This window comes from Gracilinanus agilis, chromosome 4, assembly GCF_016433145.1.
Source record: "Gracilinanus agilis isolate LMUSP501 chromosome 4, AgileGrace, whole genome shotgun sequence".
Taxonomy (NCBI): Eukaryota; Metazoa; Chordata; class Mammalia; order Didelphimorphia; family Didelphidae; genus Gracilinanus; species Gracilinanus agilis.
This window is the reverse complement of record NC_058133.1, coordinates 136,392,702-136,409,900: the sequence shown is the minus strand read 5'-3', so window position 1 is coordinate 136,409,900 and position 17,199 is coordinate 136,392,702.

Sequence of the window (17,199 nt, the reverse complement as noted above, 5' to 3'; positions counted from 1 at the left end):
CCTCCTTTCAGATGGAGTCCTTCCTTTAAACAAAGAAAATAAATTAAGCAAAAAGAACTCATGTACAAACTATATCTGTCAATGTATTTAATATATATTTTTGTAATAAGTAATTTTTTTCTGATGCTTATATGCTTTATTAAGCAAGCTCCTTTGTTAAACCACCACTCTTGTCCTTCCTAGCATTCATTTAACCAGACAAAGTACTACCACAACAAATGCCACTGCTACTAGAATAATCCCCACCTTAAGGGCAATGCCTGTTCCTTCAAACCAAGGAACCTATTCAAAGCTTTCTGTTCTAATAATGGCTAGCAGATAGCCTTTCAAGTTTTATAAAGGACTTTTAAAATATTATCTTAATTGATCCTCATGACAAACCTGGGAGACAGAGGCTATTATTATTCCTATTTTACAGATGAGGAAACTGAGGCAGGCAAAAGTTAAAGTATTTGCCCATGGTCACAGAGTGTCTAAAGTTGGATTTGAACTCAGATCTTTCTGACTCTAAGTTCAGGGCACTATGCAGTATTCCATCTAGCTAATCCTTTCCTCTCTGTGGTGTGAGGAGGGAGATATATTTCATTATCTCACTTTGAACCATGCCACACTTCTCATCTCTTTCCTCCTTCACAATATTTTCACCCTAGGGCTCTATGATCCCATTTTCCTTCTGATGGAGCTTGGTGTGGAGGTGTATTGTTGTTGATAGACAGGAACTTGCCCTGGTACCTTGATATCCCTTGGGTCTCTACCAATACCTAAAACTGAAGATGCCAAAAGGTATTCAAAGCATTGGGGGATGAGGAGGAGGAAGAAGGGGTGGAGGAAGAGGTGGAGGAAGAGGAGGATGGAGAAGAGGAGGAGGAGGTGGAAGCAACAGGTGGGAGAGAATTACAGAAACAACAGACAAGTGAACTGGTCTTCAGTTGTTCTTTCTGGAAGATTTCCTCATGTTGGGTGCTTTCCATTTTCTTCTTGCCATTGCTTTGTTGGCTGTATCTTTTTGTAAATGTCGTCTTTATTTGGCATGGCAGAGCAACCATATTTACTTTAGGTTATCTTGCACTCCATTATGTTCCCAGGTTTCCCTATTTTAAAAAAGTTTGGGTCTCTCTGTCTTGCCCAGGCTGGAAATACGAGACCCCATACAGGTAGGTCCCACTCTGATTTGCAAAAAAGCTTTGACCGGTTCCATTTCTGGCTCTTTCCTCCTTAAACAACATTTTAATGCCAGACTTAATGTAAACTTCTGAGCTGCCCATTGTTGCTCAAAATTACTGAGCTCAAGAGATCAGCCGGGCTCCACCTCCATGGCAGCTAGACTTTCAGGCACGTGCCAGCATTTCTGAGTCACACATTTGTATTTTAACAGCAGGCTCTAGAAGATGATACTAAACTATGATAGGCATTCCAGTCCCTGTGATGTTTGGTAACAGGAAAGGGGCTCATGGTCCAACCATATAAGAATGGCGACCAGAACATCTGATATAGTTTCAATTTCAAAATCTAAAAAGTATCCTTTTTCAGGAGGCTCTTGCAAGAGACTCATCCTTTGTCGGAAAAAATGTCCCCATCTGGGGTTCAGAAAATGTGGTCAATACATAGGAAGACAATGATCAGGGCTGGCATTGCCTATCTGCCCTCTTTGGTCCCACACCTAAGGCAGCTCCTTCCTTGACTGTCTCCCACATCAGAATGTGAACTCCTTGATGGTGGGACTACCTCCTTTTTGCATTCTTTGTACAGAGCCTCAAATCTAAATTCATTCATTCATTTCCATTTCCCTTTCTAGTTTCTAGTTGCTTTCTTTCTCTTAGCTTCTTTGTTGTTGGTGTTTAGTTATTTTTCAGTCCTGTCCAATTCTTCATGACATCCTTTGGGGTTTTCTTGGCAAAGATAGTAGGGGGATTTACCATTTCCTTTTCCAGCTCATTTGACAAATGAGGAAGCTGAGGCAGAGTTAAAAACCTGCTCAGGGTCACACAGGTAGTAATTGTCTGAGGTCACTTTTGAATTCAGGTCTTCTTGACTCCAGACCCAACACCCCAGCATCTGTGCCACCTAGCTGTTGCTTCTCTTAGATTATACTTTACGTTATCTCACAATATTTCCTCTAGAAAATATATACCGCTTCAGTAATCTCAGAAGATTGAACTAAGAACTTAAAAAAAAAACCAACAACTTTATTTCTGTCTTTAACCAATTGGTTCCAAGGCAGAAGAGCAATAAGGGTTAGGCAATGGGGGTTAAGTGATTTTCCTAGAGTCACAGAGCTAGGAAATATTTGAGGTCACATTTGAACCCAGGACCTCTCATCTCCAGATCTGACTCTCAATCCACTGAGCATCCCAGCTGCCCCAAGAGCTTATTCTTAATGGTAATTCAGGACTTGTTGCCAGTCTCTATATTCTAGTAGCTACCACAAATGCTGACTGGCTTGGGAGGAACCCCAGCCTGTGATAGATACCCTGCTCTCCCCATCTCCCCTGCAGGTCTCATCTTTCTTCTCTCTCCCATCTTCCCGTTACTTCTTAGCACACTGAATGGGGCTTATGCAATTCTGCAGCTGTCATTAATTTAATTATGTAACTTTATTATCAGTACCATAAACTGTCTTGCCAGTGTTGACTAGAGGAGGTAGCTGTCATTGGAGACTAGAGATGGTACTGTTTAGCAGAGTTTGAGGCCAGCAATTTGCAAGTATGATGCAGTGGGGAAAGCGTTCCGTCTGGAGTCAGAGAACCTACTTGTTCAAGTCCTGGCCATTCCCTAATCTCAAGCCCTTGGGTCCAGCTGGGTCTGCTGGACCTCTTTGCCTCGCTGGGCCTCAGTTTCCTTATCTATAAAATGAAGGAACTCACTAGATGACCTCTGAGCTCTAAAACCAATGCTTAGCGCAGTGCCTGGCAAAGTAGGCACTTAGCAAATATTTCTTGAGCGATTAATTAATGTCTATGGGGGGGGGAGCAACTGGGTGGTTCAGTGGTTTGAGAGCCAGGCCCAGAGACAGAAGGTTCTAGGGTCAAATCTGGACTCAGACACTTCCTAGCTGTGTGACTCTGGGCAAGTCACCTAACCTCCATTGCCTAGCCCTTACCACTCTTCTGCCTTAGAACTAATACACAGTATTGATTCTGAGTTGGAAGGTAAGGGTTTAAAAAATAAATAAACCAACAAAAAATCAAATAAATATCTATGATTCTACAATCCCATGAAATGTAGAAATAGGTAGAAAGGCATGAATTAAATCCAAGAATCCTCTGCAAATATTTGTCCCACTAACTACCATAGAGTCCATAGCAAGGACTTTTCTAGGGGTAGAGGGAGAATGCCCAGCAAAACTTTTCTTGGGGATCCAAAAATTAAAGCTGAACTACATAAATGATTGCTGCTATTGCTGCTGCTGTTCCTACTATGATGACTACTACGGCTACTATTACTGCTACTACTACTAGTCCTGCTACTGCTACTATTGCTACATAATAATAATAATAATAATAATAATAAAATGAACCCTTATATATGTAGCGCTTTAAGATTTGTAAAGCATTTTACAAATACTATCTCATCTGATTCTCACAACAACTCTGAAGATGGGGCTTTGAAGATCTAAGAAGAACTGAGTCCCAGAGAGGTTAGGTCCAGTGAGTCCCCATGGTCACATAGCTAATAAGTGTTTGAGGTTGAATTTGAACTCAGGTCTTCTTGGCTCTATGTTCAGTGCTCTATTAGGTGCACCACCTAATGTTATATGTTTGTTTATTCATTCATTCATTCATTTATTTGTTTATTTAAAACATTTTTTTCTTCTGCTTCAGAATCTATCCTGTGTGTTGTTTCCAAGGCAAAGAGCAGTAAAGGCTAGATAGTGGGGTTAAATGACTTGCCTAGGATCACACAACTAGGAAGTGTCTGAGGTCAGACTTGAACCCAGGTTCTCAGTTCACTGAGTCACCTAACTGCCCCAACCTAATATGCTTTAATGAGACCACAGGTAGGAATCTTGATGTAGAGGCAAGAATACAGAATTGAAAAAGAGACAGACCTGGGTTCTAGTCCCAGTTCTTTCACTGATTTGCTGAGTCATCTGATTAATTGATTAATGATCACTTATTACCTCTATGTTTCATTTCCTTCATCAATAGTGAGAGGATTAAAACTGATCCTGTATCATTTTCTTATTGATCCTATTTATAGGAAATTGCTTTTGTCTGTAACTGCGTAAGTCTCCATTCTTTGTTTCTGAACTTGGAACAGAACTCGGCTGGTCTGCAATGGGTTACATTTAGAAATCCGGCTCCCCTGCTGATCATTGATCTTTTCTTGCCTCAAGGAATTCTTGCTGGCCTTGGAGACTTGAGAGAAAGGGAGCAGGGGTGATAGCTTTAGGCACCAGCCTAGCCTTCAAAGATGTCTGGTGTGCTGTCTCTTGTACCTGGACTCCAACAAAGGACCCCTCTTAGCCTCATGGGAGAAGAAGTAGCAAGCCCATTACAAAACTTCCAGTCAATCATGCTACCTGAATTTCAACTCTTTAACCCATCATTTTATACTCAGTTCCATGATGTTACTATTCTGAACCCTTCAAAACCCTCTAAAAAGGGAACTGTGTTCTACTTAGGGTCTTTGGCATGAATGGAAGCAAGCCAATAAACTATTTGTTGCCAGGCAGCATGCTCCTGATAACTGGTATCTTGCATGGAGATCTGCCTCAGTTTACCCTCTTGTTAAAATTCTACTGTAACTATAGAATGGGAATAGCAATGGCAACTTTACCTGTCTCACAGTGGTGTGAGGAAATCTAATGCTGGTCATTGTCCAGATGCTATAAAAATACAAGTTAACAGTAGAACCTAGCATTTTGTTTTTTAAATTTTGGATTTCTATTTAAAGCCTGTCTTGGGGTCAAGCCTTTGACAGTAAAGAGAAGCATTAGAATGGGAATTAAAAAAGCCTGGATTTGGATCTCCACTCTAACATTTATTTCCCATATGACATCACAATCTCCATGAACCTCAGTTTCCTCTTATGGAAAATGTAGATAATACTTCTACTAGCTATCTATATTGCTGGGTTGTTGGGAAGAAAGTACTTTGGATGTTGTAAAGGCCAGAAGATAGGAGCCATTAATAGGGAAGTGGAATGGTAAAATGGGAAGAACTGGAGTTGGAATTGGGAGGTTTGGGTTCAAATCCTGATTCTGCCACCTATTACCATTGTGACCTTGAGCAACATTACTTCAACTATCTGGTACTCCAGACAGTTTATCTGCAAAATGAGATGGTTGGACAAGACAGCCTTTAATGTCCTTCCTAGTTCCCAAATGTATGCTCCTGAAAACCAGCTATTCTGGGACACCCTGTACGTACGGCAACCTTGCTCCTCCTTTCCAGGGGCAGAATTAGGTAGAGGAAAGGAGAAGGAGCAGTTGGTCCAATTCTTTCTTGTCCCTTGAAAAGGCTTCAGATCCAGTGAACAAGTTTATTGACGTCCTACTATGTTCTATGGGGACACTGAGGGGGAGATAAAAGACACAAAAGACCTGATCCTTCAAGAAAATTATTTCTTCCCCTTCCCCTCCCCCCCCACCCACTTCTACATGGAGGTAAACATCTTTCTATATCTTTCTATATCTTAGTGAAATCATGTCTGAGAAAAATATAGCAAACATTATTATAAAAGATAAAAACTGGAATGTGAGTTATACTTCTGATTGCTGTGCTTCAAGAGACATAATATGTAGGATAACTAAAAAGATAAAAAAAAGAATGCCCCATAGAAGGGCAGACAAAGTAAATAATAGCATCCATTTTTTAGATGATAAATGTTGAAAAGTGATCTTACCCATAAAAGTAGTGACTTACCCAAGGTCACAAAACTAATTAAGGTCAAAGTCAGGACTAGACCCCAGGACTCAGGACTCCCAATTCAGTGCTCTACCAAATAAGGATTTTTAAGGGGAAGGATCTATATATACAAAAATATTTAAAGCAGCTTTTTTCAGTGGATCAAAGATTTGGAAAGTGACGGGATATCCATCAGCTGGGTATGACTAAGTTATAATATATGATTATAATGGAATACCATTGTGCTAGAAGAAATTACAAACAGGAGGAGTTCAGAAAAACCTGGAAAGACTTAAATGAACTGAAGCAAAGTGAAAAAAGCAGAATCAGGAGAACATTGTACAGTGACAGGAATATTTTATTCTCCACAATAACAGTTATTCTCCACAATGCAGTGATCCAAAACTATCCCAAAAGACTCATGATGAAAAAAGCCATCTACTTTCATAGAAAAAGAACTGAGTTTGAATTCAGACCAAAGCAAACTTTTTTCACTTTCTTAATTTTTTTCTCTTTGAGTTTCCTTCCATAAAAGGATTAATATGGGAAAATGTTTTACATGATTGAATGCACATATAAAATCTATATGAGACTGCTTACCATCTCAGAGGTGGGGAGTTAGGGGGGAGAGAGGGAAGGAAAGAATTTGGGACTCAATATTCTTTGAAAATGTCAGAAACTGTTTTTACATGTAATTGGGGGAAAATTAAATTAAATTTTTAAAAATCAGGCCTTTTTAGTTTGAAAATTTGAAGACTGAGAAGGGAGATGATGAAGGGTTATTGAATCAGAAGGTAGGGTCAAGGTCAACAAGGATTTGTTCATCAAATTTCAGAATTGTTAGAACTATGGAGACAGCTTTTGAATCTTGAACCTTTTATAGATAGGTAGGTGGTGCAGTGGGTAGAGCACCTTGCCTGGAATGAAGACTTAAGTTCAAATTTGGCCTTAGACACTAGCTGTGTGATGCTGTGAAATTCATTTAACCTTTGTTTGTTCAATTTCCTCATCTGTAAAGTGGGGATAAAAATCATACCTACTTCCCAGGGTTGTTGTGAGGATCAAATGAGATAATTTGGCAAAGTGTTTAGCATAGTCTCTGGCATATAGTGAACACTATGTAAATGTTTGCTATTATAATTATAATTATTATTATTATTATGAATATAAGAAAGAAATGCTGGTTAATAGTTGATGTTTTCCCAATACCCATTTATAAGTGTAAATATTATCTCTGATTTTCTTCTACTCTTCTTATATTTAAGTATCCCTAAGTTCTTGCAAAATTATCCCTTAATGCCAAAATAGTGTTGCCTCCATTATGGGTTTCTTCAGGGGACATAAGTATATTTGTAGAATTTTCTCCAGGGATTGCTTTTTTTAACTCCTAGGACCTAGTACAATGTCTGACACATAGTGAGCTTTGAGTAGAGTTTATCATTTGATTGACTGATGGAAAGATTTGGACAAATAAAAAAATTCTATTTTACATAGCAAGAAGTAAGCATGAACATATGAATGAATCTAAATTGATGATTATTCTGATAGGGAAATACCTTCCACAAATGCAAATCAAGAACTTGTCTATAATTCAAAATCTTATAGAATAAGTAAATTAATCCACTTACTCATAATCACATAGTTACTATGTGTAAGAGAAAAGTTTGGAATCTGGGTCTTTCTGTTTCTGGAGCTGGTCCTATAATCCATTAATAATTCTAAAGGGCTAACTGGTGGTATAGATTTAGGAAGGACCAGAGGGAAAGTAGAAATCTGAGTACAACTGTGGGAAAAACAAGTCAAAGGTTGCTGCCTTTTACTGCCTCTAGTCTTGCTAAGGAAAGTTCCAGGATATTTTATATGGCTCTGGTGTTAAGTGCCAGTGGCTTGATGGTATTTGAAAGAATTTATTCTCCATAAACCAAATCTCAGTTGGTCCTGGAGAAAGTTGCCACTGAAAGAGAAGCAAAAGAATTCAAAAGACAGATTTGATTTAAGGGAATCTTGATTTGTTGGCTGGGTATGACTGTGGGTTTGCTTCACAAAGGAGTTGTCAACACTTCCCCATAGAGGCTGCAAAGCAGCTGCAATTCAATGAAGAACCGGCAGGTGGCAATAGGAGCTCAGCAGAGTCAGAAGATTTAAACCTAGCAGAAAAGATGATGACATCAGCAGATGATGACATCACAATTCACAACTCATAGAAGGAAGTTTCAGAAGATGACAATAGGAAACCAGCAGTGTTTTAGGGAAGCAGCAAGTGGTAGATTCGAAGAGCTTTCCCTAATGGGACACAGGTCTAGGAGCATGAGTATTTTCATATTTCCCCTTCCACCCACAGATAGCAGTCTGGGGAAGAATGTGTTGTCCTTGTATGTGTGTGAGAATTTTCTTGTATTTTTTTCTTGATTTTTAGGTTCAGTTTAATACCTTTGTTGTAAGTTAATGGTTTATTCTGGTTAAGACAAAACAAAACGTCTTCTAGGGGCTTCCCAGCTGTGGTTTTGAGTAGATATTGCCTTGAAATCTGCCTTGAATCTAAGTATAGCTTTCAGGGTAGACCCTTGACAGGGCCAAGGCTTCAGATAAAATTGTGGGAGATAATATTAATTCACATTATATTGGGCTTTAAGGTTTAAAAAGTAGATAATATGGTATTGAATATTCCATATTTACCATTTTCTGAGTCAATGAAACCGGGATGGATTTGATCAATCAAAAAGTATTTATTAAGCACCTGCTATGTACATTTTAGACATTGTACTGAGCACTGAATAAAGAGACAAAAATGAAACAGCCACTGGCTTACATTCTATCAAAGGAAGGGTCTTCTGAGGTCAAGCCCAATGCATGTCTGAACAAGAATCCTCTTTTCAACAATCTTGGCAAGTGGCTATCTATCCTTTGCTGGAAGATCTTAAGTGAGGGAAGTTCCTCTACCTTCTGAGGAAGCTCATATTTTTGCATAGTTCCACTTGTTATGAAGTTTTTCCTTACATAAATCCTAAATCTGGGGCTGTACACAGCTTCTATTCATTTCACCAGGATTTGTCTTCTGGGGCCAAGGAGAAGAAGGCTAGTCCTTCTACATAATTTCCATTCAACTAAAAAAAGACAGTTGGATGTTTCCCTTAAGTCTTCCCTTCCCCAGACTTTCCCCTAACCTAATTAAGGATGCTCTCCCCATCCTCTCTTCTCTTCTCTTCTCTTCTCTTCTCTTCTCTTCTCTTCTCTTCTCTTCTCTTCTCTCTCATTATCTCTTTCATCCTCTCTTTTTTCTCACTCTCTGTTTCTACCTTCCTCCTCCCTCCCCTTTCCCCCACTCGGTATATTAAAGCCAACTAACAACTCCTCTGTGATTTACAGTCTTAGCATTATCTGGGGCTTGCTGAGATGGTAAATGGCTTGCCTGTGGTCACATGGCTAGGATGTTATCAGAAGATAACAGGGGATCTTGCTTCTGAAACCAGATCTTTACCCATTACACCATGCTGCCTCTTATGGGAAATACATTCCTTTCAGAGGAATTTGTATTTGTATGTTCTTTAATTGAAAAGCTTAAAGATTGATGAAAGAAAGGAAAGAAGGATTAAGCACCTACTATGCTTTAGGAGTTTTACAAATATTATCTCATTGTATCCTCATAAAAACCCTGGGAGGAAGGTGTAATTATTATTATCCCCATTTTATGGTTGAGGAAACTGAGGCAAAAGGACATTAAATGACCTGCCTAGGATCACACAGCTAGTGTTTGAACTCAAGTCTTCCTCACTCCAAACCTGGCACTCTTATCTATTTAACAGATGAGAAAACAGAAGCCCAGAAAAGTTAAATGGATCCCCCAAAGTCACACAGCTAATGAATGATAGCTTGTGGGGGAGATATTTTGAGGTAGGGGGTATTTCGTCATTTCTTTCTGACAACTTTTCAATCATGTCAAGTGGGCGATGACTTGCTCTGCTGTGGGTGGTCTGGGAACCAGAGGGAAGGGACCCAGGGAACCAAAGAGGATCCAGTGGGCAGGACTTTGGGACCCAACATCAAAGTGGCAGACAATGCTGTGACAGGCACATTTCAGCATCCATCACACCCCTGCCACCACCGTCCCCATCTCCTGGATGTAGCTCCTTATCCCTATTGTAGGCAGCCCACAATATGACACATAGCCTTCATGACAATTAGTGGGCACATAGACTTTCTGTGGGGAGCATATCAGAAGTGACATGAGTCAGTGGCTTTTAAGCTAGGGGAGACCTTAGGGTGCAGTGAGTCCTTCCCCCTTATTTTACAAATGCAGAAGATACGAAGACCAAAAAAATGTTAAATTACTTGCTCAAGGTCACACAGGGATTAAGTAGCAGTCAGAATTCAAACCCAAGTCCCTTCATTCCAAATCTAGGGATTTTTTTCCCCAGTTGTACTCCCTTCAGACAGCACGAGGCAGAACTTGGTCAGTTTCCTTTGTGTTTTCTTGCCAGGAGAAACACAGGACTTTTGGGAACAGACCAACATTTCTCTTTCTGTTAAACCATAAAAGGGTAAAAATCTTGGTTCCCGGAGGCCCAGGGCTGCCCTATGAATAAGGGGATGAGTCAGACTTACCCAGGCCTGGGGGTGTTGCAGCAGCAGGTATGCAGACTGTTTTGATACCTTGTTAAAAAGTCAGCAATGTCAACCCTCCCCTCTCTGCCACCTCCACTCAGCATGGCACTGGGAGAGGGGGTGTGCCTTCCTCAAAGGCTTTGCTTTCTGTTTTTATAGGGGCTCTGCAAGGAGGGAGGGAAAAGCTGAAGAAGTTCCCGTCCTGTCCAAGGCAAAATCCTGCTGTCCTGGAGTGCAGTGATCAGATGATCCACTGGGAATGGTAATAGGCTAATGATCACCCTCATCTGTCCCATTGCTTAGCACAGTGCCTGGCATGGTGTGAGCACTTAATAAATATTTTTTGAATCAAAATGGAATTGAATGGGCTCTGCACTCTCCATCCATGTTAAAATCCTATGTATCTTTCAAAGCCCAGTTCAGAAGGCATTTCTTTCATTAAATCTTCCCTGGTCGCCCCAGCTGGATGGAATCTTGTCCTTCTCTAAATTCTTAGCATGTTATGTAGACATTTCCTACCGTGGTACTTGTTACACTCTGCCTTGTATTACATACAGTTAGAATAACATTGATAATGGCTGACATTTATATCATAACAAAGTTCCAAGGGAGTTTTTTAGATCTATGTTATCTCATTGTTCAGTTATGGCGGTGGGGTGGAAATAGAACAATAGGCTTTGAATCTGAGAGACAGAGACAGTGGGGTTTGAACCCCACTTCTGCCATAAACTTGCGGTGACCCTGGGTAATTCTCTGACACTCTACATACCAGTATCCTCGTTTGTAAAGTGGGGATGACAATAATTGCCCTACCTGCCTCACAGAGAGGCAGTGATGGCCACAGGTGCATTTGGGATTTTGAATGCTTTAACTTTTTTTTGTATTACATTCTATTCTGAGTTCAATAAATAGTTTCATAATTTCAAAGTTCAATGTTTCTAATTTAAACCTTTCTTTACTATATTTTACGAAAAAGGTAGAAACATTAATACATATATCTTTCCTATTAATTGCTATTAAATTTTTTAAAATTAATTTCCAGGGCTCTGAGTAATATTTTTTCTGGAAAGGGGGCGGTAGGCCAAAAGAGTTTGGGAACCACTGGCCTAGACCCTTTCTATGTCTGCTGGCCACATCATCGAGTCTTCTCATACTCCGCCTGGCCTCATCTTCAGAGTAAGCCTCCTGGAATTCTGCCAGTTTATAAAGCTTTCTTCTTGGAATTTCATCTGCAGCATCTGGGTGAAACAGCTAGATCATTTTCTGGAATGACACTAAGTCTCCCTTAAACTCCTGAGAGAGACAGAGATGGAATACAAATGCCATTTCCTAGCTCCCAGGCTGCTGGCATTGAAGACACCCCAGTAGGAAGGTCTGCTGCTCTAGGTTCTGGTAGGGATAGATCACAGTGTCTACAGAAGGAGTCGCTTCTGAAGTGCCTGTCCAAACTTTCCTGGGAACTGGCTGAGAGTTTCCACAGGCCTGATTTCCTTAATCCAAACACAACATCTCCACAGACTTGTTCAGTTGTTTTCAGTCCAATCCGACTCTTTATGACCCCATTTTGGGTCTCCTTGGCAAAGATATTGGAGTGGTTTATCATTTCCTTCTCCAGCACATTTGACAGATGAGGAAACTGAGGCAAACAGGGTGAAATGATTTGCCCAACATCCCACAGCTAGTAAAAGTCTGAGGCCAGATTCAAACTTAGGAAGAGGAGTCTTTCTGACTCCAGACCTGACATTTGATCTACTGTGCCACCTAACCACCCCCATAGACTTAAGGACTTAAGGCACACATTTCTCTCAGTTTCCCAGAGGCCCTTGATTTATTCAATCATTCATTTCTCATCCTCTTCTCCTCTGACCTTGCCCCCAGTTCTCCTTGCTAGGAGATTACAGGGAATATTTTTGCTTGGACATCATCCATAATTCCTGATATGTTCTAACAGAGTTCATGGTAAACGCAGAAGTAAGGCTTAAAGTGATCCTGACTTTCCCCTAGTCCATCAATCTAGAATCAGTCCTTACTTTTTGCTCACTGCAAGATGGAGTGGGGAATTGATGCTTTAGTTTCAAGACACTAAATACACACACACACACACACAAAAGAGAGGAAACGACTCAAGAATATTTAACCAAGCAGAATATCAAACCTGGCAACATGATACAACCCAGATGAGCTCCAGAAGGACTAAAAGATGTTGCCTAGAAGTAAGTCAGGGAAAAGCGGGTGGAAAGTGCATTTTGATCAGAGTTTTCAAGGTTGCTTCCTTTTTTTTTCAATTCCCTGCTTCCATTTTTATCAGTCCAGGCCAGTGAAATAACCCTCATGGGGACTTATGAGAAAGAATGCTATCCACATTCAGAGGAGAACTGTGGGAGTAGAAACGCAGAAGAAAAACAACTCCTTGATCACATGGGTTGATGGGGATATGATTGGGGATGTAGACTCTAAATGATCACCCCAATGCAAATATCAATAATATAGAAATAGGTCTCAATCAATGATACACATAAAGCCCAGTGGAATTGCTCATTGGCCCCGGGAGGGGGTGGGAGGAGAGGAGAGAAGAACATGAATCATGTAACCATGAACAAATATTCTAAATTAATTAAATAAAAATTTAAGGGGAAAAAAAAGAAAAAAGAAAAAAAAAGAAAAAGAACTCTCATGGTTGGCTTTTATTACATACAGAGAACTAGAAAATCTCAGGCCCAAAACTCATGCTGCCACAGCACTGGGAAGAGCTTCCCTGATTTGGGGCTTTGAGAGTAAGGTAGAGAGGGAGCTTGGTAACTTGGGGTGGGGGGAATCATTTCAATCTTTCACTATTCAATTTAACTCTTTCCCCCCCAAATATTGGTTATACAAAAGACTATTTTTTTTAAACCCTTGCCTTCCGTCTTGGAGTCAATACTGTGTATTGGCTCTAAGGCAGAAGAGCGTTAAGGGCTAGGCAACGGGGGTTAAGTGACTTGCCCAAGGTCACATGGCTGGGAAGTGTCTGAGGCCAGATTTGAACCCAGGACCTCCTGTATCTAGACCTGGCTCTCAATCCACTGAGTTACCCAGCTGCCCCCCCCCCCCAAAGACTATTTTTTGATAGGAGTGAGATAAGTTGTTGTTTAGTCGTGTCTGACTCTTCATGGGGGTTTCTTGACAAAGACACTGGAGTGGTTTAGCCATTTCCTTCTCCAGCTCATTTTATAGATGAGGAAACTGAGGCAACAGGGTTAAGTGACTTGCCCAGGGTCACAGAGCTAGCATATGCCTCGAAGTCCAACACTCTATCCACTGAACCATCTCTAAGCTAATATACTAAGAGAACTTGACCATGGCAAACAACAAATTTGTCAGATATAGGTCAAAGAACCAGAGAAAACATGATGGAGGCAAAGAATGGGGAGGGAAAAGAGGGTGGCACTCTGGAGTGGTCACCATAGAGAAAGATGCTTGTTAACCTTTCAAGCCTGACTTGTCCTGTTAGGACTGAAGAGCTTCAGCTGGCGTTGACAGCTTGGCCACACTGAACAATGTTTCTTATAACATTTCTGAAGAGACCACTGAGTTTTCACTGCAGTATGAATGAAAGCAAAGATTATGGAATGAAATCATCTGAGTTAGAAAGAAGCCTAAAGGTCAGCCAATAAGCCCCTACCTAAAATCTGGATAGTCTTTATAGAATCACTGACAAGGGGGTCATCTAGCCTTTTCCTGAAAGATGATGGAAATCCACCAACCTGTTAAATGGGGTTTTTTTGCCTTTATGCCCTTAACCTTTCCCTTAAAAAACAAACACATGGTGCCTGTGTGGCAGGATACTTACTTGTCTGGCATAGTTTTCACCTTCACTTAAACTCTTTCTGTCTTGCATCTTTTAGTCCTGGACTAATTCCTTTGGGTCCCTGGGCCCATTGGCTTGTGCAAATCTGCATGCTTGGATCATAAAGATTCAAAGCAAGCTGGAAACCAGTTGAAATACAGATTCTAAACTTAGGTAGGAAGAAGACTCCCTTTATGAAACATTTTCCATTTGGAGTGGGAGGTGGAGGAAGAAGGGGGCTGAGATGCAGGTGTGCCTCATATCAATTAGTAATTTGCTACTTTTAATTCCACTTTTTATCTCTCCCCCCCCCCCCCATGCTATGAAATTTGCCTGGCACCTTGCCATGGCTAACATGAAGGAAATAAAAATATAATGAAAATCTGTGCAGTCCTGGAGAGAATTTTATGTTTGGGAAAGATCTGGGGCCGGAGGAAGTGGCTTTTTTCTGATGGGAATTCAGATGGGTTTCAAGGCTGAGCTATGGGCTGAGAATCTAGAATAAGAAAACATTCCTAGAAAGTTCCGAAATTCATCGAGCCTCTAGGAGATTGTTTAGTTTTTTCAGGTGTTCAGAAAGGAAAAAGCTTTTTAGACAGGGGATATCGGAATGGAGAGCTATAAAGGGCCTTAGTGATGATCTAGTCCAACTCTCTCATTTTTCAAGCCACGGAGGCTGAAAGAGTAACCTATCCAAGGTAACTAGTAAAATGGAAATTCAGGCCTAGATTTTTTTTTCTGAAACCAAATCCAGTGATCTTTGAATTCTCCCTTGGAAGTGTTCACACCATGGGGGGGGGAAGTACAGTGTGACTTTCTGCAAACTGATTTTTATGAAAAATTATTGGATATTTGACTATCCAATAGTTCTAGAGTTCCTGTCCCAGGCCTTGGAAAAAGTGATGGAATAAGGGGATGCCTTATATATGATTGATTTGGTTTAAAATGTTTAAAGAGCTTTGCTTTGCTTTTTACATTTGACAAATCTATCTTATTAGTCCTTTGGACAAGATAGAGAAATATGGCAAACTTATTTCTAAGTGGGGGGGTGGGCATTGAAAAACTGGAGAATGTCAAGAGGAGGGCAACGAAGACCGTGAAGAACCAGACTTGCTGCCCCACAATGTTCTTTAAAAAAAAAACAACCCTTCCCTTCCATCTTGGAATCAATACTATGTATTGGTTCTAAGGCTGAAGACCAACAAGGGCTAGGCAGTGAGGGTTAAGTGACTTGCCCAGGATCACACAGTTAGGAAGTGTCTGAGGCCAGATTTGCCAGACCTGACTCTCTATCCACCTAGTTTCCCCCTCCCCACCCAGGTTCTGCAGAACCTTGGAGGGAAATGGTGCAATCTTAGGTGCTTGGGAATGAACGTGTGTCTATCACTAATGACATCACCTCCGTGAATAAAGAGGATGGAGAAAAGAGGGAGAGAGATTTTTTTCTGAAGTTTAAATTTCTCAAGTTATTTTTAACATAAATATAAATAGTTTCTTTCATTACTCCCCTTTCTCCCCCTCCAGAAACAGCTGCAGGCCCTGACTCCAAAGGCCCAGCACCTCCTCCACAGCTCACTTCTCCCCACGGAGGAGATGAGGGAGTCTGTTCTATGATGAGGGCAAGGAGCGTTTAAACCCCTTGAGAAAGCTGGGGGTCAGGAGCCAGGAAATAGGGGGTTCTTAACTCTACAATCCTCCTTCCAAGAATGTAAACAGGAATGGCTGGAGCTTATGTTTGGATGCCAACTCGCTTCCTCAGACTAGAAGAAAGAGAGACTGGGATGGAGGAAAGGGAAGGGAGATATCTCTGGGTCTGAGTGGGATAAATATTTCTGCCTTCAGTGCTTTGGTTGACTTTGGGGGTCGTGGACTTAATGGTCCAAGTGGGGAAGCTTCCTGGGGTGGATTATTTCAGTGAGATTCTGGATGGTTTTTAGGACAGGACTCTTGACCTCATCCCTGGGAATGGGAGCCAAAGTAGAGATGGAAAAATGGGGCTTTCTGTCCCTGGAGCAACTTCAGCTTCTGGGAGAGACACTGAGGGATGGGTGTCATTCTGAGAGGACCAAGGAAGCTCTTTATTTGATTCCATTGACCACAGGAACTGAATCATCTTTAGAATAGGACCCTGGCACATGTCCAGCTACATGGGAGATGAATCCCTCTAACAAAGGTCCATCCCTGTCATGCCTTCTAGTAGACAGGAGGTGGGATGTAAGAATGGGATATTCAGATTGATCTTAAAATTCTTTTTTTTTTAAAGCTCTTTCCTTCTATCTTAGGATCAATACTGAGTATCTCTTCCAACATAGGAGAGCAGTAAGGGTTAGATAATTAGGGTTAAGTGACTTGCCCAGGGTCACACAGTTGGGAAGTATTTGAGGCCAAATTTGAACCCAGGACTTCCTATCTTAGATTCTTTTTATCAACTCTCCATTATACCAATGATTCAGATCCGAGAAATGATGATAGGAGCATATTTATATATAATAAGCATAATATTATGTATATAAAATATATTCTATATAATATATCTTTTATTTTCATATGTTATATTTTTATATATAATATATTTATATGTAATATATTTTATATATAATATATTTTTATAATTATTATATATATACCTTTATCGTGGCACTGGAACTTTCCAGTCTGTGATGATACTCATACTTTTTGTCTGAGGAGGTAGGGGAGAAACTTCTGGTAAAGGAGGCAAATGAGGAACCTGACTTCTGATAATCTTCCTACTCTTTGCCTTCAAAGAGAGGCCTGGGCTCCTATTTCCCAAGGGACCTTGCTACTCATGCTCTCTATACAGTAACTTTTTGAACACATTGTATAATTCAAGTGTTTTCCATTAGAGGTCACTGTAGCTGGCTCTGAGCATGACTTTCTATTAAAGTCTCTCCCTTTGTCTCT